Source organism: Mauremys reevesii, linkage group 4 (assembly GCF_016161935.1).
Source record: "Mauremys reevesii isolate NIE-2019 linkage group 4, ASM1616193v1, whole genome shotgun sequence".
Taxonomy (NCBI): domain Eukaryota; kingdom Metazoa; phylum Chordata; order Testudines; family Geoemydidae; genus Mauremys; species Mauremys reevesii.
Window position 1 is genome coordinate 12,526,787 of NC_052626.1, and position 24,332 is coordinate 12,551,118.

The 24,332-nt window shown below is 49.0% G+C and overlaps 1 long non-coding RNA gene and 1 pseudogene across 1 annotated transcript in view; one reads left to right on the top strand and one right to left on the bottom strand.

Moving 5' to 3' along the window:
- Positions 1 to 374: 374 nt before the first annotated feature.
- On the bottom strand, positions 375 to 22,354 carry LOC120405320 (annotated as a pseudogene).
- LOC120405324 overlaps positions 9,485 to 24,332 on the top strand; it is a 38,920-nt gene continuing 24,072 nt past the window's right edge. Inside the window, exons 1-2 of the long non-coding RNA XR_005598496.1 lie at positions 9,485 to 9,511; positions 18,162 to 18,240. This is a non-coding gene — a long non-coding RNA (uncharacterized LOC120405324). The remainder of the gene's footprint in view (positions 9,512 to 18,161; positions 18,241 to 24,332) is intronic.

Here is a 24,332-nt window from a genome sequence, read left to right on the forward strand (position 1 = left end):
GCTCTGCCTTCAGCTCCCTGGGCTGCTTCTCCGGCTCCAGTTGCTACAGCTCTGCTCCCAGGGCAGGGCTGCTCTGCAGGCTGCTTCTGTGACTCAGCTCTCACCTGCTTCCTGGGCTGCTTGTCTGGCCCCTCTGGTTGCTGCAGCTCTGCTCCCAAGGCAGGGCTGCTCTCTCTGGGCTGTGCTCTGGCTTTTTGGGCTGCAGCTCTGCTCCCATCAGCTTCGCTTGGGCCCCTGCTCTCTTCTTAGCTCAGCCCCACGCCATCTGACTCAGACAATTCCAGCTCACATGGAGGACGGGACCTCCTGACTCCTCAATTAGCCTGCCCGCCCTGTCAATCAGGCTGTCCTGGAGCATTGGCCTCTCCACATTGTTCCTGGAGACTGTCAGTCTCAGGCTCCTGATTTCCCATCGACCGCTCCCTTTTTAGTGCTGGGAGCTAGCAACCAACAACCCCCCCACTGAATGTTAGTAAGGGGGCAACAGTCCCCTTACACATGGATAGGGAAGTAGCTGGCCAGCCTTAGAAATGTTTCCCTTTGAAACTGAGCAGCAGTGGGAGAGCTGGAAATTGCACCGGACTTTCTCCTTTTGGTCTAGTTCTTAAAATACTGGACCAGTGTAATCTGCAATAAACAACTCTGATCCCAGTGGGTTATTATAGTATGCTGTTATAAGGAAAAAATAGTTTCCACTTGTTTTGCATCTCCAAGATGTGCTGCTAGAGACACTGTCTTCTGTGCATCTCCAGAACCCAGTAATGATGGTTCTTCTGCAGAAACAAATCCAGCGGGCTGATATCTTTTCCGGTTTTCCTCATTGTCTTTACCTGCCTTTCCCCTTTTGTGAAGATTCTGGGCAATTTTTTTTTCAGTGTCTTCCAATAACGTTGTCAATAAATTAAACAGAAAAGCAATCCAGACCAGGCCAAAGATAATCCAAATGGCCACCAAAGATCGGTAATAGGAAGGATAATTCCTGTCAGGCTGTTTATCTGATTACAAGGAGAAAAAATAGAGGAGAATCAATTAAGAAATTGAATTCAATTTGCCTGAGTACAATTGTTTGAGCTAGTGTGTTGGTCAGAATATTCCATGTTGAGTACTTTGAAAAGGACACTAACATGTAGTGTGTTGCTTCATCTTTCCAAAGGGAATGCAACTATGCTACATTTTCCACTGGAGAAATGCTTTATTCAGTTGGGGTGTGGGAGCTAACACAGGCAAACCCAATAATTTGTAGTGATATACAATGATGTAACCATATTATATTAGTATTAAGATGCTCCAGGATATGTTTTAGTAGCAAGCACAAGGACAGAGTACCATGGAGGAGTGTAGCTGAAATGTACCATGTCTACCAACTTATACCATCTTCATAGACTTACCTAGCAAAGGGTGATTGTGACCTAATAAATAGCTGTCACAAATAGCAGATGACCTTGCATGTATAGGAGAAACCTACAATTTATATGTTACTTCCTACAGGCTGCAGGACCTACTCCATTAAAAAAGAATGAAATGCATTGAAAGCAACTGATGAAAACTCTCTGCCACGTACCAAAAACTGAAGGCACAACTTTCCACATTTGAAACCACTGGACTGATGTGTATTTCATGCAATCCAAACCTTTTAACATCAATGGGAGTTCTCCACCTGCTGTTCTACACAGGTCATTTAGTTTGGCTATTCAGACATAAGCGATCCTCCAACAAGGGAAGCATTGTTCCCACTCTATTTAGTCACATGTAGCCTTAATAGTACAATGCAGCCAAGACGGCTCACTGAAATGTAAACTTCTGCTTGGCTAACGCATAAGGTCGAAACATCGGCATGGAATCTTCAGAATAACAGGCCTCGACGCTAAGTGTAACTGCACTGTGTGCAGTTTACATTGTGTGAATCCAAAACCTTGGCACACAAAACTCTGCTGTTTTGCTACATTTTTGTAGCAAAATTAAAGGAAGTGAATTTGGGTCGGGGTTTGGGTATCTGTGACACTCTGCACCCCATATTCACCATAGTGATATGATTATTATATAACTATGATGCATCTTGTACAAGATATGTCATGTGAGGTGTCTATAGGAAAGTTATGGTTTGCTGAATAGGATTATCCTATTTATATGAATGTATCATTTTTGTATCTGGAGTTATCAATATTGACTATGTATTTGTATTTCCAATGTGCTTGTACCTGGGTAACCCACACAAAGCTTTACATACAGTCTGCCAGCACACTGTGAATGGCCTATTCAAGTTGAATGGCCCATCAACAAAGACAAGGGGGAAAGCTTATCTTGCCTGATGAACTGTCCTGGGGACGCTTCAGTCAACCTATGGATAATAGCTACCATGACTCACCGAAGCCTGCAAGGGCATTTGACTAGATCACGTGATACTGAACTCCACTTTGGTACCTGTATTTTTTCACAAACTGGACTGGGAACTTGGATTGGAAGAAAGGGGTTCCCGCCATATGGAAGAAGCTATAAAAGGGGGATGTGACATCACCAATTTGCTTCACTTTCTACACAAGAGAACACTTGGAAACAGCTGAGGAAAAAGACTGAGCTGGGGGAAGTGCTGGTCCCAGGCAGGAAAGAAGGAAGTCTGTCTGTTTATGAGGACTGTGGACTGTTTATACTATCTAAGAGGGTGAGACACTGCTTAATTCAAATCCTATCTAGTATATTAGGCTTAGGTTGAGTTTTTATTTATTTGCTAGGTAATCTACTTTGATCTGTTTGCTATCACTTATAATCACTTAAAATAGCCCAGTATCTGTCCGACACAGTGGCCATGCCCAGTGCCCTGAGGGAGTGAACCTAACAGATCCTCTGCGAACAGAGGCTAGGGACACCATCTTACCCATCCTGGCTAATAGCCATTTCATATGGGACCCTTCTTAAACCCCCCTAATTTTTTTTTGCTCTTTTCTGAACCTTTTCTAATCATGTTGTATGTATAGTTGGGGTTATTTTTCCAATGGTGAGATCTTTTGAAGTTCTTCACAATCTGCTTTTTCTTAACTATCTTTAGTAGTTTAGTATCATCTGCAAACTTGCCACCTCACTGTTAACACCACCCCCCTCTCCTTTCTGAAGAATTTACCATATTCCTACCCTTTGTTTCCCTGTCTTTAACCAGTAACCTTAAAATAGTTCCGCATAACTTCATTGGAGTTCTCTTTCAGAACTCTTGGGAATGCCATCTGGTCCCAGTGACTTGTTATTCCTCCTCTACTGATACTTCAATCTGTGACAGTTCCTCAGATTTGTCACCTACAACAAAAAAGCCAGCTTTTGGGAATCTCCTAACATCCTCCCTCCCGAAGAGACTGAGCAAAAAGAATCCATTTTTTTCTCGCAATGACTTTATCAAGTTTAGCAGGCTTCCTGCTTCTGATGTACTTAAAAAACATTTGTTATTACCTTTGGAGTTAGCGTCCTTTCTTCTTTCTATCTCACTAGGAGGATTTGACTTCCACTTTTAAAGGAAGTCTTTTCTTTTCACTGCTTCTTTTACATGAACTTTTGTAACCTAACCCCATTTTTTTATTATCCCCCTTTTTTGAAATTAAAGGCCACAGTGTTGGGCAGTTGGGGGATGTTCTCCCACCACAGGGATGTTGAATGCTATTGTATTATGCTTTCTTTATATATATAGTGCTCCCTCCCTGCACGGCCTGTCCTTTTGTTTAATGTTTAGCAGCGCAATCTGGTTCACCTTTGGTGGATTGGATCTCATCTCTCTCTCCTCCTCCCTCTCCCCCAGTTTCCCAGTTTCAGTTTCCTAATGAACCCCTCTCCTCTCTCACCATCCATCTCATCCACGCATTGAGACTCTGAAGCTCTGCCTGCCTACCCGGCCCTATTTCAGTCTCTTCCTAGCAGCCTAAATTTGGCTTCCAGGACATCTCCTACCCCCTCCCTATGTCATTGGTAGTACTATGTACCACCCACCACCTCTCCTCCAGCACTACACACAGTCTATCTAGATAGATGAGAGAGATCATCAACTTCGCACGCACAGGCAAGTCAGTCCACACGGTTCTCCGGTCATCACAGACCCAGCTATCTATATTTCTAATAATCGAATCTCCCATTACTAACACCTGCCTTTTGGCCTGGCCTGGAGAATGCCCCGCCCACTGATTCAAACCTGCCTCCAACTGCCAGCCAGAGCACACGGTCCCTCAAACAACCAACCAAACAAACAGACTGACAAACAAAAATCTATCTTTCTGTAGTTAATAAATCTGTTTTATAATTTACCTAAAACAGTGTGGTTTGAGTGACATGCTTGGGGAGAAAGCTCAGCTCAGGAATGAGAGTTGGTGCACGTCCACTTTCCTTTGTAGAAGTGGCAGACTGGGTAATAAATCCATACTGGTCAGACTTCTGACCAGGGCAGGATGGTACAGCTCCCGGGTCCTAGGCTGGGGAGCTGTGGGTATTTTGGCTGAAGCCTCTCTCTTGTTGGTTCATGAATGGCTCTGGGAGCATTCATGCAATCTAGCTGGGTGTCGGGCTCCACATGCTGTTGTGCTGGGTGATGACAGTGGGGTTTGCTGCTTGTCACTACTCAGGCATTGTGAGAGGCAGCCCAGGCTGGAGAGTTCAGAGGGCAAAATGGTACCCCAGTTCCAAGTTGCACTCTGGAGGGCTTTGCAGCTTGTCAAAATGTGAGAGGGAACCCAGACTGGTAAGACAGATGGTTCAGCAGTACCCTAGTTCCAGGTTGCACCCTGGGAGGCCCATCGCAGTATCTATTTATCTTTTCTCTGGGACAAATATGGCCTCGCAGACATGTGACAAAGAAAGCAGGAGAAACGTGCAAAAGTCTGCCTTTCTGTTCCTGTCCCAGGCCCGAAGTAGCTTTTCAGTTATGGCCCTGATGTCTGCCTGAAAACGTTGTTCAGAAGGGAAGTGTAGCTCTGAGTCTTGGGATTTACACTGAGGATCATTTTTCATGGATAATCCCATGTGGGTGGAATGAAGAGAGTTAGAGTAGCCCCTGGAGTGGAGGCCTGTATGGGTGTGGAGGATCCCTAACCATTATGAAACTGGGGAGGAGCAGGATGAAGGGAACCTGGGCAGGATTCTGCATCAGCTGGAAACCATAGAGCTCTGTGGAGGTTTCTTCTGCCCAAACCCACAGAGATTTTGTAATGGAAGAGGAATGGGCCAGGGAGGTATATTCATGGGGCCACAGATCTAACAGCCATTTCCCTTGCTTTCTGGATGTAGAGAAGTTGGCAGAGGAGCTGTAAGAGCAGCTGTAAGGCTGGGAAAACTCTCTTTCCTCAGTGGGCCCAGTAACTCAGCCAGGGACAGGACTTGGTCTGTGGACTGTATTAACAAAACAAATTGGAATCACTGCTCCAAGGCAGGTGGGTAGCTCAAGAGGTATGAAATCCCCTTATGTGGGAAGCCAGCATAAGACCTACGCTCCACTTTATTGCTCAACATTTGGCTTAGGTGGTGCTTTGGCTTAACTGTGGCCCTCTGCGTAGGGGGAATTTTATATAGGTGATACTTCCAGGGGAAGATTTTAAATGAACAACTGTGATCCAAACTCATGCACTAGGCAACTTATTTATGGCCTATCTCCCCTCACAGAGAAGGCATTATCTTGCTGCTGTGATATAACAGTTGCATAATCCTTTTTACCCAGTAAGATTGCTGCATGCAAATGAGCTCGAGCAAATTATTTTCCAATTGGCTATTTCACATCTGGCCATGTACAGAAGTGCGAATCTGTTCATTGTCTCAAAATACCGCCAAGCACGCTATCATCAGGACAGCCCGTTCTTGTTTCATGGGGGAAAGCACTGTCATATGAAGAAGGTATGCGATGCTAGACTGACCATAGTTTTGCTACTGTTGTTTAGCACCGATGTAAAAGATTTCAACAGCAGCCGGCTAGCCCAGCCTATGATGGTGAAAATCCAGGGCCATGAATTAAGCACGATTATTGTTATTTAATGTGTTTACAAAGAAGCACACCAACAGAGGAGGAAAATGCTGTTCGGATATTGTTAGAGTTGCCAACTTTCTAATTGCACACAATCAAATACCCCTGCCAAGCCCTTTCTCCGAGGCCCCACCCCCACTCACTGCATCCTCCGTCGCTCGCTCTCCCCCACCCTCACTCACTTTCACCGGGCTGGGGCAGGGGGTTGGGGTGCGGGGGTGTGTGTGAGGGCTCCGGATGGGGATGAAGGGTTTGGGGTGGGGGAGAGGGCACTGGGCTGGGGCAGGGGATTGGGGTGGGGAAGGGCATGAGGGCTCCAGCTGGGGATGCCGTCTCTGGGTGGGGCCAGGAATGAGGGGTTCAGGGTGTGGGAGAGGGCTCCAGGCTGGGGCAGGAGGTTGGAGTGCGGGGCGGGCGGGGGGGTGCGGGCTCTGGCTGGAGGTGTGGGCTCTGGGGTGGGGCCCGGAATGAGGGGGGGGGGGTCTCGGAGGGGGCTCTGGGCGGGGGCAGGGGTGCGAGCTCCGGAGGGAGTTTGGGTGCGGGAGGGTCTCAGGCTGGGGCAGGGGTTGGGGTTCAGGGTGGGGTGAGAGCTTTGGGCTCGGGCAGGGGTTGGAGTGTAGGGGTGAGGGCTTTGGCTGGGGGTGCGGGCTCTGGAGTGGAGCCAGAGATGAGGGGTTTGGGGTGCAGGAGGCGGCTCAGGGATGGGGCAGGGGGTTGGGGTGGGAGGGTATTGGGTACAGGCTCTGGGAGGGAGTTTGGGTGTGGGAGGGGGCTCAGGGCTGGGTCAGGGAGTTGGGGTCCCAGTGGCGCTAACCGCAGCTCCCAGAAAGCAGCTGCCAGGTCCCTGCGGCCCCTAGGTGCATGGGCAGCCAGGGAGGCTCTGTGCGCTGCCCTCGCACCCACAGACACTGCCCCCACAGCTCCCATTTGTCGTGGTTCCCAACTAATGGGAGCTGTGGAGCCAGCACTCAAGGCGGGGGCAGCGCATGGAGCTTCCCTGTGCCTCGGGGCTGCAGAGACCTGGCAGCCGCTTCGGGGAGCTGCGCAGAGCCAGGGCAGGTAGGGAGCCTGACCTAGCCCTGGGCCCCTGCTGTGCTGCCGACCAGACTTTTAACAGCCTAGTCAGCGGTGCCAACCGGAGCCACCAGGGTCCATTTTCCACCGGGCTTCCCGGTCGAAAACCAAACGCCTGGCAACCCTAGATGTTGTTCTTCAGGCTGTAATTTGCTCCAGTTATTTTAAAATACCCATTTAATTTGCACCAGGGGCAGATGTCACAGCCAGTTCTGTTGCTCCCTGTGTCTCTTAGCCCTTTATCTTGTGAGATGCAGAATATTCTCAACCTTACACTGACTTTGATGTTCCAATCAGAATTCTCTCTCTCTTCCTCTCCCTCTCTTTTGAGGGACGGGGGGAAATTAAGGGCTTGTGAAAGAAGCTGGATTCTCAGCCCCAGAGACAGGAGTTTATTTACTCACAAAAGAGGTAGAATATAGGCAATGTCAGTGCAAGTTTCCCCACACCATTCTGCCAACACACCTCAGCCCTGACCTAGAGGGAGTCCTCACAATGGGTGAGAAGGAAAGAGAGTCACTCTCCATGCCCTTCCATTCTTGGCCTCTCTGTTGAATTTAAGCATGCCGGCAGAAGTGGTCTTTTTGTGCTGTGAATGGCCTGTCCACTGAAAACTGAAGCGAGACCTCCAAACTCACTGCACTTAAGCCACTGATCTTCTAGTACCAACGCAAATGCTGTTTCCTTGTAATTTCTCTGTAGAGAGGAAATTCTGGTTGCCAGCGTGTTACCAGGCCAGGCACTGTGGAGGAATCTGTTCACTTTGACAAAATACCAATAATTGATCATTTTTGCTGACTCTGGATTTCTCTTGTGCGGGGTCTCTCTAAATGGAGAGAGACTATTTTGGTGAGAAATACTTGAAGGTGTTTGTAGAATGATTTTGCCTAGCTAAGCTGTGTTTTATAGGGTTTAACTTCAGGAGAACTTTTGAACTCCCACATGCATGATGTCCAGGAGGGTCTAGTGATGCATAGGGGATCACAGGAGTTAATTTCTATGGGGAGTCATGTTAGTGGAGGTATAGGTCTCCACCTCCAGGATAAGTTTTCTACTCACTCTTCATCAAAGGCTGAAGTTGTGAAGAACGTTGCTTAAAAATTAGGTATTTTAAAACAAGCCCTGATTATTTCTTTACTGAATAAAAAAACCCACAAGAGTAAGATACACCCGTAAGATTTTGTAGTTGGGACACCTCCAAGTCTCCTTTCTTGCTCCCCAACTTCCTGCCCCCCAAACCATTGCATCTTTTTGTTCTATGTATAAAGCACCACGTTTCATAGTGTCTAGGCATTTGGGTACCCTGAGCCGTTCTGGGCTGCCCCCAGGAAACTGGTCATTCCTCCGAGAATTACAAAAGCTGGAGCTGTGAAAGACCATAGAATGCAGCATCACTTGCTTGTGCTTTGCCCCGGATAGTTCAGTGATTTGAGCATTGGCCTGCTAAGCCCAGGATTGTGAGTTCAATCCTTGAGGGGGGCCACTTAGGGAATTGGGGTAAAAAATCTGTCTGGGGATTGGTCCTGCTTTGAGCAGGGGGTTGGACTAGATGACCTTCTGAGGTCCCTTCCAACCCTGATATTCTATGATTGTCACTACAGTGGTAATTCTACCACCTTTTAATTCAGAGAGAAGTACTATTCTCCTTACCTACTACATAATCTCCAAAGCCAATAGTGCTCAGGGTGATAAATGCAAAATAAAATCCTTCACTGTAGGACCAGCCCTCCATCACCTGGAAGACAACTGACGGCAGACACAGGAACACTAGAATGCCCATCACCAGGAAGAAGAGAAGGGTCAGAAACTTGATCTTCTTCTGAAAAATAAACCAACAGCAATGGCAGTCCACTTGGACACATGAGGAAATCCTACACAACGTGAGTATTTTGGAGGAATAGCTGGACAGGAACTCCTCCCAGGCCTGCAGGAGTTAAAGGTTGACACACTCACACAAAAAGGACTATATTTCCCATGAGGCACCATGGCCTTATTCCTTGGTGAGGAGAGGTCACCTATGATAGCCATCACATAGCCACGATGCATCGTGGGAGATGACGTCCAGCCCCAGAGATGAATGAGAGCATGAAACACTTGAATTACAACTCCCATGAGGCGCCTTGCTGACATTTCAGAATTAAAAAAAAAAAAAATTTTCCATGGAAAATTTCCAGCCAGCCCAAATAACTGTCACTAAGGCCCAGACCCTGGACTGTGTGGTGCTGGCTTTCCATTGGGGGAGCACCCAGAGGCTGGGGGAATTTCTGGTGGTGGAGAAACAGCACAGCAGCTCCTGCACCATCCCTTTCCCTTGCAGTCAAGAATGGGTGGCCTGGCTGGGGCAAGGGTTTGGTATATACTAACATTTCTCTTTTATTTTTGTAGGTATGAAATTTACAAGTAGGGTTAAAGGAAAGGAAACTGGACAACCGTGGTACCCATGCTGGAGAGGGCTGGGTAAGCTGTGTACACCCCAGATCCCTTGTTGGTGCAATCCTTCCATTCCATGCCTATGGCATTTTGGCAGGCCTGGGGAGGGAGGTTTACCTGTTTGAAGGATGAAAGGAAATGGCTTTAGCACTGATACCACTTTTTATGGGAGAACTCAGGTTATCAGCAGCCCCAGAAGAATAACTCCCACTACCTCAAATGCAGCGGGGAGAGCATTAGGAGCTGCTAGAGACTCTGGATATGTCTACACTGCAGCTGGGATCGAGCCTCCTTGTGGTAGCGGAACTTGCACTAACATGCTAAAATCACTGGGTGGGCACTGCTGCCCCGGCAGAGGCTCAGGCTGGCCACCTGAGCTCTGACTCAGGGTAGAGCAGGCTTGAGCCCGGGCGGCTAGCCTGAGCCTCCACTGGTGTCACAACCTCCATGACGCTCTTTTTAGTGCGCTAGTGTGAGCCCTGCTAGCATGAGCTTGTCTACCTGAGGGGGCGAGGGGTGGGGGGCTTGTGCCCGGCTGCAATATAGACATATCCTCTGGGGCACAATCAGCCTTGAGAGCCCTTGCCTCCAACTCCAAGAGACCCATCCCCATCTTTCAACACATTGACTAGAATGACCCTCTTCTGGTGAGCTGTTTGTTCTTTGTCCCTGACCCCGTGGAGCGTTGGAGAGTGCGCGGCTGGCTTTTGGTGTGACAGCAGGCCGTTTAGGCCATTAGGATACAGGAGGTAGCTTGTATCTTGGAACAAGCCATGCACCTTGCATCACCCCAGATATTCTGCTAAAATGTCTCATATTTTTGTAGGTGTGTGTAGCGGGGTGGTCACCCTGCTTTGGTCAGGAAGGGGTTAAAACAGCCCTGGGAAAGGGCTGCCCTGGGGAGCCAATCAGGAGCGGGTTTCAGGTGGCCAATCAGAGCTGGGCTGGGCCAGTATAAGAAGGGCTCAGGGAGGAGCTGGGAGAGTCTAACTCCAGCCTTGGAGTGGGAAGGACCGAAGGTGCCTGGGAGCACAGGGTATCTGAAGCCGAGCAGGGCTGGGGAAGGGCAAGAGGAGCTGGGGGGCTCCTGCCTGGCAACTCCCCAGTCCGAGGCCTTGGTAAAGGCCCAAGCAGGTACTGGGGCCACAAAGGTGCAGCCCAGGAATAGGCAGAGGCAGCTGGTCTGACCCCCTTGCCAGTGATGAGTGGCCAGTACAGACTGCAGTCTGCCCCAGTGAGAGGGGGCTAGCTGACGACAGGCAGTAGCCTCTGAAGCAAAGTGGGCTTAGAGGGTTGGGGGTTCCCCTGGGAGGGGAGACCCTTAGTGTGGGGGCGCTGTGGTGGGCAGAAGCCCAAGGTAAGGGGCACTGGGGTCCAGGAGGGACATGGGCCTGAGGCAGGAGAGACACTGGCCAGCAGGAGGCGCTCCGAGTGTTGGAAAGAGCTAATTCCCAGACTGACCAGCAGGAGGCGCTGTGCCGGTGAGTCAGCGACCTTGCTACAGTGTGGAAGATATTTTGCATATATGTCTATTTCCCCACAACTTTGTCTCATCTCTTCAGAGTATAAAATCTTGAGAGCAGGGACTTTCTCTTCATATGCATTTGTACAACGCCTACCACCGTTTGGGTGCATAAGTAACAGAGATATATCTGGAAGAAAACCCAAAGCCAGCATACAAAGAATCGTTGAGAGAATGAAACTGATTACCTTTCTCATTCCCCTCTCATACAGACATCTCCCAAGCTTTTCACACGGCAGAGAAAGCATCTTACTGACCCGGTGCAGGAAAATGATAGTAAAAGGGATTCCAAATGAAGCAAAAAAAACACAGAAGATCTGGCCAGCAACCGTTTTAGGACACTGGGTGCCATAGCCTATTGAAAGACAAAAAGGCAACAGGGAGCATTCCAGTGAGGCTTCCCCTTCGAGCTTGGGCTTCTAATCAGGTTGCACATATAGACACATTCACACATGTCCCCATAGGTGCCGACTTCCCCTTCTTCCTGTGGGTGCTTGACCCCGCCCCCACTCCTCCCCTTCCATTAGGCCCCGCCCCTTCACCCCTCATTCCAACCCCTTCCCCAAAGTCCCCATTCCAACCCCTTCCCCCAAATCTCCACCCTGGACCCGCCTCTTCCCTCTCTCCTCCCCTGAGTGCGCCACGTTCCTGCTCCTCTCCCCCACTCCCGGAGCATGCTAACACCGCCAAACAGCTGTTTGGCAGCGTGAGGTAGGCAGAGGAGCGGGGACGCGGTGTGCTCAGTGGGAGAGGGGAGCTTGACTGCTGGTGGGTGCAGAGCACCCGCTAATTTTTCCCCATGGGTGCTCCAGGCCCAGAGCACCCACGGCGTCAGCGCCTATGCGTGTTCCACTTCTTGCATTCATGCCAACACAGCTTTAGCACATCACGAGCATTCCTAGTGCTCCGTAGTCAGACTCACGCTCTTTCCAATCAAAGCAGTGAGACTGATTAAATGACACATTCTGCATATTTTTAGGGTTCAGAGAGTGCTGTGTTTGGCTCCAGCCTGGCCTTCATTTGAACTACATTAGAATCTGAAAGCAATGTACAAAAACACATTATCCACTGCTACAAGTATGCAAGTAGATACAACATTGGAAAGAAAGAAACCAGAAGTTAGGGGCTCTGGAAGATGTCAAGGCTGGAGTTTGAGCTGTTTGCTGCTCAAGGATCAGATAAGCCCCATTCCTGAATCTTAACTCCCATCTAATGTCTTGTCCCTCAGGGATCAGCCGCACTGCACTAAGAAACCCACTGGCAGCTTTGGAATATGTGGAGTTGGCATCACACATGGAAAAATCCTGTGCCGTCTCTTAATTTAGTGACTCTAAAATTTGCAATCCCACAACTTCCCGCTTGTTTTAATGGCTCTGGGAATCCCAGCTCTTTTACAGTTGTACATAATATGGTATCACCTTGTAACAATGCCCTTCATCCCAAGGGATTGTAAACATGCCATGTATAGGTGTCACTTCATCCACCAGTGAAATGCAGCCACCTCTTATATCCAATTGAAAACACAGAGATCAATTACATAGGCAAAAAGTGGAATTTGGCCAGGACTCCGGGGCTAATATCCCTCTGCAAAAGATCCTTAATGGTTATAAATGGCCAGGACTTCAACCTTAAATTTCATTAGAAAGATGGGATATTCCAATATCACAGGCCTCCCCCCACCCCCGCCTTAGTGTAAGGCTGACAGACCCTCGTCTTTGGCAGGCAGGATTGAACCTGGGGCTTTTGGAGCTTAGTGCATGAGCCTTCACCACATGAGCTAAAAGCCAACTAGCTCTTAGCTAAGGCTGTAGAGCAGACTCATTTTATCTCTCTCTCTAAGTGGTCTCAGTGCCACTAGATGGGACAGAACACCACACCCAGGTGGTGTGTGGGTTACAATAGCACCACACTAAAGAAGTGGCTCAAGCAGGGCCGGCTCCAGGCACCAGCATTCCAAGCTGGTGCTTGGGGCGGCACTCTGCAAGGGGCGGCAGTCCCTGTTGTTTTGCCCCCAACCAGCGCACCGAATTGCCGCCGCAGACAGCGGGGGGAGTCCGTGTGCCCTTAGGGCGACAGGCACGTTTCCACGATGGCGGCAATTCGGCAGCAGCTTCTATGTTTAGCTGTCCGCGGCGGCTTCAGCTAAACATAGAAGCTGCCGCCGAATTACCGCCGCCGCGGAAACATGCCTGCCACCCTAAGGGCACACGGACTGCCCCCGCTGTCCTTGGCGGCAATTCGGTGCGCTGCTTGGGGCGGCGAAAACTGTAGAGCTGGCCCTGGGCTCAAGTACGAAGCGGAGGGAAGCAAGCCGCCTATTGAACGTACAGCCCCACAGTTTGTAGCACAGTGGGTTTCCCTTGGGGGAAAGGGGCAGGGGCTGACCATGCTCAGCTTGTGAGATGTGATGAACCATAGCCTGGAATGAAATGGGCTGCTGGGAATAAACACACACTATTTAATAAAAACAAGTGAGCAACACCCGGGATCAAACATATTCCTGGTGTTCCACCGACATCACCGAGAATGCAGCAACAGTCTAATGGTGAAGAATGGACAAACATATCCATGGTTAAAACCCAGCTAACTTGGATCCAATGAACTATGGCCTGAGCAGCTTAGTTAAACTGGTACAATCCCTCTAATGTAGACACAGTTATATCAGCATGAGGGTATGTCTACACTAGAAATGCTACAGCAGTGCAGGGCCGTACAGGAAGAGGAATAAGCTCTGCAGGTGAAAGTCATTGTTATACCAGTATAAGTGCATCCACACAAGGGTTTGTACTGCTATAACTACATCCGTTTAAAAAAAAAACCTACACACCTTCCTGACATGGTTATACCAGTACGAAATCGGTGGGTAGACCAGGCCTTTAAAGATAAAGAATTTATTTACACCCGGTGTTTTTAAAGGGGAGCAACACCTGAAAAATGAGACAGTGGCTGCATAACTCTAAGAATTTACTGTAGCGTGTCCCCTCCCCCATAGCCATGCAGCTGCTGCAAGGTGTGTGTCATATAGGGATAGTCCCAAGCTTTGTTCGTGTCCTTAGTGTGTCTGTGTCCCTGAGAAGTGGCTCTGTCCCAACCCGAGTCGATCGTGGCCTGATAATACAATGGTCCTATTTAGGGGGGAAAGAAAATAAGCCAGTGCCCTAGTTCATTGGCCTTTAGGCCGTGGGAGCTAACACTACCTCTGCCTGCGTTACCAGATGGTAGCTGCATTCTCCGTTTGGATGAGACAGAGCTATTTGTCTTCATCTCACTGCACTTTTGGCCTCTCTCATCCAAATCAAACACCTTCCTAGTAAGGATGTAAATATCGATTAAAAAAGTTAACCAGTTAAACAATTAAAATTATATCAGTTAATTGTTAACCGAGGTCACTCTAGCCACCTGGCATGGTTGGGGTCCCTCCAGTCAGCCAGCACAGGGCAGCCGGGGCTGGGGTCCCTGCGGCTGGCTGGCGCTGGGGCCCCTCTGGCCCGGCTGAGGCTGGGGTCCCACCAGCTGCCTGGCCTAGTGTAGCCAGGGCTGGAGTCCCTGTAGCCGACCGGCACAGCTGGGGTCCCTCCCGCCAGCCCAGTGCAGCCGGGGCTGGGACACCTCCGGCCAGGTTAACGGTTAAGGTTGGTTAATGGTAAGCCTCATGCTTACCTGGTTAACCGTTTACATCCCTACTTCCTAGTTAAGCACTGAGCAGGCCTCTCTCTCTAGCTGTCTGTGATATCCTGGGTCATGAGATGGTTTTACCAGGAGACCTCTCTAGGCCACACACGACTTTGGACACTCTTTGGTTTTTGCCTCCAAGTCCAGTAGCCTCAATTTCTGTTAGCTTTAAGGACAGCACTGTGCTTGAATTGGCCGTGACGATATTCACCTTGTGCCTCCTCCATCTTTTCTCCTGTCAGCGGTGAAAATTGTGGGTATGCTGGTGCAGTATGTACTATACTAATGGCCTTCTACAGCCCAGCTGCGTTCAGTTGTTTCCTATCATTCTTTGTTGCCTTATAGCTGCCTTGGAAAAGATTTACAGTTTGTTTGACCTAGGAATGAAAACCAGGGAAAGTCAAGTCCATCTTCCACCCATGACTGGCGGCTGAGCCAAGGTTTCAACAGATGATTCTATGGCTAGAAAGGAACAGACAGAGAGGGAAGGGGAGTTTGGGATGTAAAAGGCCGTTGTCACATTGCCAACTAAAATAATACTGTGAACGATGAATCATGCAGCTGTAAAGCCTCAAGGCAAAGTCAGTTGCTGCTTCTCATCCTGGCCCATGAAAAGTGGTAAATTCATAGACATGGCTCCCAAGGCCATGATAATCTGTCGTGATCATCTGCCTCTATAGCACAAGCCAGAGAACTTCCCCCCAAATAAGCCCTAGAGCAGAGCTTTTAGAAAAACATCCAGTTTTGATCTTAAAATTGTCACTGTTGGAGAATCCACCACCACTCTGGGTAAATTGATCCAATGGTTAATTACTCTCACTGGTAAAAACGTATGCTTTCTTTCCAGACTGAATTTGTCTGAAGCACAGTCATTTAGGGCGATAATAACTATATTTGGCAGAGGGGAAAAAAGCACCAAACCTACCTATTGTGGATACCATTGCGGCCACAAAGAAGAAGGAGTTACACAAATCCCAGTTGCTGTCCTCAGTCTGTGATTCATTTCCTACTGGATATACTCCTCTCTGCACTGCGTCAGTCAGGTTCTGCGAGCGAAACCAAAGTTTGATCTGAACACTTCCCCATTCTCATGGGCCGTTGTGATAAAACAGAGGAATCAGCCCGCCATGGCCCCTTTCCTGTGAGTATCCATAGATCATATGCATCAGTATGCAAAGTTATACCCTTGGCGACAGGGCTTTGGAGCGGAGCCTGGAGCTGGAGCGCGGAGCAGCTCCAGAGCAGTGGAGCTGCAGGTTTTTGCCTGGAGCTGGAGCGGAGCTGGAGCACAGCTCCAAAGCCCTGCTTGGCGAAACTTAGAGCAGCCTCAAAACTGCTCTAAGTTATGCCTAGCTGCCAGTGGCCCAAAAGGGCAGTTCCAGCAATCCTGGATTGCCAGAGCAAACTCTCTGGCCTGGCTCCTCTCATCCAGCCATAATTCTATGCTAGGAAGTGCAGAGCTGTTCTGCCAGGCCGATATCATTTAGAGATTTCCCTTGTGCACAGAGAATCTGAGGGAGAACTAAGCCAGCTTTATGGCTGCCGTGCACCACCAGAATGAAATAAAACCATTGCATCGTCAGGGAGACTCAGGGCCACTCTGTTAAATCCTGTGCACTGTTCTACCCATGCAGTCCCACTGAACTCAGTTATGTGTGAACGTGCATGTGAGAGCAGAATATGGAAATTGTATCTCTTGCTCATTCAGAAATACTTAGGAAGGAAAAGGTTCTCCTAGTCATAAAGTAACAACACTAATATACTTTATTCTTAGGGCATCCATACAAACAGAAAGCCGGTAGCCTCTGTATTCATGGAAATCAATATACACCACTCTTCAAATGTGTTGTGGCAATCCCCTACCCTACAAAGCAACAGAACGGCTCAAATTAATTCCTATGTTAACATACATGAGCTTACATCAGGGATACATTTGGCTCTGCATGAGATCCACTTAGAAAAAATTTATTTTAAGGCAAAGGGCCAGATTCTGCTTTTTTACCCCCATGTAAATCCAGAGGAACGCCATTGACTTAGGTGAAACATATCTAGATGTACAGTGGAGTAATCGCAACCAGAGACTAGCCCAAAATGTGTCATACTATCCCGTTATTAATTGTTCTCCATGTCCGCCGAAGGTAGGACAAGAAGGAATGGGATTAATCTGCAGTGAGGGAGTTTTAGGTTAGGTATTAGGGAAAACTTTCTAGCTGTAAGGATGGTTAAGTACTGGAATAGGCTTCCCATGGAGGCTGTGGAATCCCTGTCATTGGAGGGTTTTTTTGAAGAACAGGTTGGACAAACCCCTGTCAGGAATGGGCTAAGAAATTTAGCTGGTCTTGCCTCAGCACAGAGGGATAGCTTAGATGACCTCTTGAGGTCCCGAAAAGCTCCCGCCCTACATTTCTACGGTTCTGTGAATATCCCCCCACCCGCCAAACACACACATGATACTTTCAGAGATGAGCTTTCTGACACCTTCAGTCTTTCTCTGTTCTAATGCTAAGTGATGTGCGTATTTTAAGATAAAGCTTTAAACAAAAGCTGCCTCCAGCTCTGCCTGCCCGTGGCAATCTGAGGAAGCAGGGCTGGACAACTTGCACTATGTCTGAATTGGTACAGACACAAGCCTAGATACATTCCAGAGATGAGACTGGCCAGAGGCTAGACACAAGATGGAATAAACTGCACCAGAATGATCTCATACCATGGCTTCGCTCCCCTGTCCCCAAGAGTCAGGAATGGCAGAGGTGGTTTTTATTTGTTTCTATTTGTCGTCTTGTTTTTGAACTTTTAAGGGGTCACATGTTCTGGCTTTTCTTCCGAAGCCTGGAGGGCTAGAAACTTACATTTTTATTTCAAATGAAAGCTGAGATGCTCATGTAATAACATGACTCCAGGAGCTGGGGCTTTAAGAAAAGCACCAAATGGCATGGGATTGATGATAAAATTGTGTGAGTTGGTGATGCAGTGTGGTGCTTCTGTGAAAGGTTTGGGGGGGAGCAGCAGCAGAATTTAGGGGTCCATGCTGGGGCTGCGAGCCCAGCTTTTTGTGCATGGCAGCATGCCCGGGGGTGGATGGGAACAGGCCCATGTAAGAATAGAGTCAGAGAAGCCACTGTTATGCAGGTGCCCCAGTCCTTCTGGGGACTGGAGCAGCTGCTGCTCGGGCCAGCTGCCCAGCATCTGGTCTGTCTACTCAGACTGTACATTGGGCTTAGGATTCACCCATCAGTGGTTAAATGAAATCTCCCCAGTGGATGCACAAGAAAAGACACAACACTCGTTACCTGCATGTGGCACAGAAAACACCATGTAAGTGAAAACCAGGTTGGGTTGCACGTGAAGGCTAGAGAGGCCACCATCCCACACTGCCGCAGCATCCCTTACCTTCACAAACTGCTCAACATCTGCCTCAGTGAGGTGGGCGAGGTTCTGCAGGAACGTCTCCTTCATTTGGATTACTGCCCTTTTCTGTTCTAGCTCCGCATTCTTCTCCAGAGCCCGGAATACGATCGCACCCAAGAGTAGGTAGACGGCGTAGCTGACCGCCAGCAAACCGGTGAGGATTTTGTCACTGCACATGGTACTCTGCAGGCAAATGTGAGGGAGGATGGGGAATGGTCTCTATTTGCACATAAGTCTCTAATGTAAATTTCCTGTACACCAGCGCCAGGGAGTACAGGCCCCGCCCAGCAGCTAGGGTTTCCCTGGGGATCACACACAGACACAGACAGCAAGCGGTTGATACCATTTAGGGGGAGAGAAACTCTCCAGCTCCCTTGGTGTAGTGCTTGTCTGCAGTCTGTGAAACTTTGCCTTGCTGAGTTCTCAGAAAGTGAGTCAGAGAGCGGGAAGCGGACTGGCTGGATGCCACCTCCTTCTGAAATGGTGCTGGGGCTGGGGTGGGGGGCAAGGAGAGGAAAGGGAGCAGGTGAAAACAATACCCACAATAATAGATCAACGCGTTGCACTTCATGGTAATTGTCTTTGTTCTTATTGAGGCTACAAGGTTCTCACTCCACATACTTCGGTGAGCTGTTGATCAAAACACTGCAGCGCAAGCCTGAGTTTCCACACGCCCAGACCCTGTAGCCAAAGTGAGATGCTTGGCAATGAGGAAGCCTGGATATAAACTGGACACTAGGAAGTATAGACTTGAAATTAGACGAAGGTTTCTAACCATTAGAGGAGTGAAGTTCTGGAACGGCCTTCCAAGGGGAGTAGTGGAGGCAAAAGACATATCTGGCTTTAAGACTAAGCTTGATAAGTTTATGGAGGGGATGGTATGATGGGATAGCCTAATTTTGGCAATTAATTTGGCAATTGATCTTTGATTATCAGCAGGTAAGTATGCCCAGTGATCTGTGATGGGATGTTAGATGGGGTGGGATCTGAGTTACTACAGAGAATTCTTTCCTGGGACCTGTCTGGTGAGTCTTGCCCACATGCTCAGGGTTTAACTGATCGCCATATCTGGGGTCGGGAAGGAATTTTCCTCCAGAGCAGATTGGCAAAGGCCCTGGAGGTTTTTCGCCTTCCTCTGCAGCATGGGGCACGGATCATTTGCTGGAGGATTCTCTGCAGCTTGAGGTCTTCAAACCACAATTTGAGGACTTCAGTAACTCAGACATAGGTTAGGGGTTTGTTACAGGAGTGGGTGGGTGAGATTCTGTGGCCTGCATTGTGCAGGAGGTCTGACTAGATGATCATAATGGACCCTTCTGACCTAAAAGTCTATGAGCCTCTGTGGGACATGGTGTAACACTGGCTGTCAGGAGAAGCTCGTCCCAACGGTCTGAAGTTAGGCAGAGCTCAAATCCCCTGCCAGACGGTCACTTTGTAACAAGCTCACCTTCACTGGCTCCAAGCGGGGAAAAGAAGGTAGGGCCTTCATCCCCAGAAGGACACGGCTCTGCCGCACGAGCTAAGCCAGGTATTCCTTTCAGTGGGAGCAGTCAGCGGCTGTTTTTGTCTGTGGGCCAGCTGTTGGAGGGGGACATGGCATGCCCTTTGCCCGTGCATTACATATTGGGACCCACCCTACGTTCACATGGTGCTCCTGGCCATCTACTCATATCTTTCCTAGGAGAATCAGCACGTAACAGAGTCTCCACTCAGCCATTCAAAATGTGACAAAGAGTCCCTTATAGACTAACAGACGTATTGGAGCATGAGCTTTCGTGGGTGAATACCCACTTCGCCAGCCAGTTGATGTTCGCTCAGTCAGGCCTCCTCAAAAATTATGCCCACAAGCCCAACCTCCAGCCCTTCCCTAGCTATGCAGCCTTGCCAGCAGGAGGTGATTACATCAGTGACCTCACAGAGGCCTAGGGGCAGGCGAACAGCCACAACAGGAGGGGTGAAGGAGGCAGCAGCCCTGTCCCCAGAGCAGTGGGCTTCCTGGAATGCCGCAGATGGCCCCGCGGCTCTGTATGTCTTGTTCACATATAAAACCTTGAAAATTATGTCCCTCTGAACCCTTCAAATCTCGCTATTGTACAGGACCTTCATTTATGTTTTATCCCGTAGAACTGCGAGATGTTTCAGCCCCGTACATAGACATTCGCACCAACTCGTAGCCGAGTGCCCCCTGCCCTGCCTTTTGCACTCGACTGAGGGCCACATGAAGACACGGCCTCGCTGCACTGGAAACTCAGGCTCAGAATCAGGTTTAATCCCAACCATCCCCACACACAAATCTTTCTGACTGGGTCAGAAAGCCCTTCGGACCTGGGCCCATGGACCCACCTGGAGGTGGAAGGAGGGGAGGGGGTTGAGCCCAAGTGCCCTTTCTTTTTTTATTTGTTGTCTTCTTTTTAAACCTTTATGGAGGGGTCACATTTTCTGGCTTCTTCCCAAGCCTGGAGGGCTAGAAACTCACATTTTTATTTTAAATGAAAGCTGACTCAGCAGGGTCATGGGGCAGGCATGCGGGAGTGGGTCTATGGGGGGGATGCTGGGCAGTGAGGGGGTGGGAGGTGCTGGGCAGTGGGGGAGGATTGTGTGTTTGGGGGTGCTAGGCAGTAGGGTCTGTTAGAGGGATGCTGTGTAGTTGTGGTGGTGGGGCTGTGGGGAAGGGCACTGGGCAGTGGGGGTGGGGGAGATCTGTGTGTGTTTGGGGGCTAGGGAGTGGCGGTTCGGTGTGGGGTTCTGGGCAGTTGTGGAGTTGTGGGCAGGGGGGTGGTGATGTGCAGGGTGCTGTGCATTTGTGGGGGTGGGTGCTGGGTATAGCGGGTCCAGGGGGTGCTGGGTTGGGGGGCCTGTGGGCATGGCATGGACCCACCCCCCAAGGGGAAGGGGCACATAGGCAGAACAGGACCAGTGTCCGTCTGGCAAATGCCAGTTTGTAAACAGTGCCCTCGCGTGGAGTGGGGCCGCCCCCGCCATGCCATGCCCCATTGCTCCTGGCCAGCCCTTCACTCTGGTGATTGACCTCCCCAAGCCATGTTCCATTGCCCCCATGGAGGCCCACAAATATGTTTGGCACAAGGCCCACAAAAGATTGATCCGGCCCTGCTCCATTCCAGAGTACCTGGGCACCTGTGCTATGCATTCTCCATGTTAGAGATGGCCGGCTGACCTTTGGACCTCCTGGAGACAACTTCTGTTAAAAACCTACCAGGGGATCCGCTCTCCACCTCGCACCCTATTCTGCTCTAGCTGGGTTCTTCTACCAACCCTCCTTATTATGCTACACTGCCCAGAACACCAACTTTATTATGACTCTGATTCAGCACCTTTAAGCACATGCCTAGATCCATCCTGATTCAGCAAAACACGCAGGAGCTTAGCTTTGAAAGATGTTGAAGTCCCTTTGAACTCGGCATGTGCTTAAGCTTAAGTTCTTTGTTGAATCAGAGTCTCTGGACCCAATTCCAGACCTTATGCAGGCAAAACTCCCACTGATTTCAGTGGGAATCTCTCCCTCTCGATAGATCAGACCCACAGTATTGTAGTAGCCATTTTTAAGGTTTTGAAAGTACTCCAGCAAGGAGCTGGCTTGGCAAAAGACTTATTCACTTAACACAACCAGCGAGGTGTTCTCTAAATAGCCAGTGATATCTGGTCGCCCCGATGGTTTGCTTTAGGCCTATTATTTCTTAATGCTGTTCAATCCCAGGATACCTTTTTTCTTACACCATGAGAGGAATGTTTCCTGAAGATGGTGTATTATTAGATGAAGGACAAAATTAGTTGCTAATCCTGCTGGTGCTATTATTGGCTGGCAAAGCAATAGTCACATGGGACCTGACTGATTCATAAGTAGGGATCTGGAAAACAATGTTTCCAAAGCCAAACGGGTGATGATTTGCTTCTCCCAGCAGCATTCTGTGAGCATCTGTAAAGCCTGACAGCTGAGAGCTATGTGGAGCTTGGCTGCCTCTTTGATACTTTCTCACCTGCTGCATGTCATATTAACTGACCCTCTCTGTGTATCTGGCAGCGGGGTCATTGCTTCATTTCCCCCTCCCCCGGCACCCAGTGGAATGGCCTCTCTGTTTTAAAGCAAGGGTGGAATTGGTAGTTCACTCACCTTTGCAGCCTTCTGCCTGGGCACACACTGCCCGTTCCTCTCCCTGTATCCAGAGCAGTCCAATTGCCCAGGCTCCAGCCTTTGTGTCTGACAGCTGGGCTACTGCCTCCTTCACCTTTGTATTAGGTGGGGCTGCTTAGCTGCCCCTTGGCCTCTGTGAGGTCACCGATATAGTTACCCCCTGTATTTGGTGGGGCTGCTTAGCTGCTTCCTTAGGTCTCTGTGAGGTCATTGATATACTCACCCTCTGCTCACCTGCCCCATCCTTTAGCCCTCATATGGAAGATAAGCTTAGAAGCCCTTGGAGAAATGATGAGGGCCTGACTGTGTAACCTGTACTGCCATTGGTTAGCACACACTTATGCAGGTAGCTTCTATTGACTTCACAGGGACTATTCACATGCGTTCAATGCTCACCAACGTTAGTGAAGGGTGTGGAATTGTGCTCCGAGGGTCAGAGTCTGTTCCCACCAAAGTCACTGGGCATTCTGCTGTACTTGAGAACGTGCTGATTGGGAGGGATAATAAATTGGGGCATAAAAAACAAGGTGGTAACAAAACCTCCTCTAGTAGGGCCAAAAACTTAGGTAAAGGGGGTTCAAGGTGTGTCAGACCAGGTTAGGGGTTGCGGGTTGCGGTTGCTGGTTGTATGTGTGTGTTTGATTTTGTAGTTGAAGTTATTCTGTCTGTTCTGTTTATTATGTATTTTATATTATGCTCTGCCTCTCCCAGACACTCTGATGTTGCTGAGCTGCTAGCTGCCTATGGGATGGCTAGGGCAGCCACACCATTAGCTACCCCATGAAGGCAAGAGAAGGCAGACAGACCTGCAAACTCCATTTGTAATTTTTTTTCCATTTTGAGGACAAAGGGATTTTACACCTGGAAAAAGTCTATATAATGATGCATCATCTCATCATTTCCATTCTTCATCATCTCTTTTCCTCTTCTGGAATTTGCTACAAACTGACTGACTGCACTCTGGAACTCTGACTGATCCATCCCCCATCCCAGCAGGTTCCAGAGAGAAGATCTGAACCTGCACAGCACTTTACTCCACTGCAACTAGCCTGAAAGAAGAACTTAATTGTATGTAATTGATTCCATCCATATAACTACCTCTCTACCTCTCACTTTTCCCTTTTGTTTTTAAACCTAACCCTTTTGATTTTAGATTCTAAAGGATTAGCAACATTGTAGGTAAGAGATCTGATGTGTATATTGACCTGGGTCTGGGGGGTCCTTTGGGATGGAGGGGCCTTTTCTTTTTTTTTTTTGTGGGTTGTTGGTTTCATAACCATTTATCCCCCCGAGAGTGCTGGTGTGGTGATACTGACTGGGAGACTGGTAAGGGAAGGAAATTGCTTGACTTGTGGTTGTGGTGTGGGTGACCCAAGTCCCTTTTTCTCTGGCTGGTTTTTTTTGCCTTAGGGAAAAAAAAACCCCCCCAGGGGGCTGCTGCTGCTTGAGCAATTGCAATTGGTCCTGATTTGGCACTCTCAGTTGGGTCCCGCCAGAATCGCTCCGTCACAGAGGGGAAAGCCCCTGAGGGCAGGCATTGTCCTTGGACAGCAGGAGAGCAGAGAATTTGGCTAGGCTAACCCAACCCACGTATCATGTGAGCCTTAGAGACGTTTCAAGTGAAGTTGCTCAGTCTTAGATTTACAACATCAATCGCTGAGTGTGCACAAGCTCTTCGGCTGCTAGGCGGATGTTCTATTTTTGTCGTAAAATCATAAAAGTAAATCAGCGGCTGATGAAGGATTTAAGCATGCCGTCCAGTTTTGCTCTCCAAGGCCCCGGGTTTTCAGTGAGTTTGAGAAATGCAAAGACTCTGGGCATGCTTCCAGTTCAGTCAGATAAACAAGAAGTGACAGACAGCTATCCTCTGTTGAGTGCTGACTGTCCTTTAACGCAGAAACCTGTAGCTGACTCTGGACCGCACGGGAAAACTGGGAATGGAGATGGCTTTCTTTGAATGCCATGGGTTTTTAAAGGTGACCTGTAAGGGATTAGGGAAAACATAGGGCTGTTGACCTTTTTCATCTTTAGGGTGTATAAAGAATGCCTGAGGTTTTGTTTTTCAGATTCCCCCCCGCCCTGTGTTTTTACCTTGG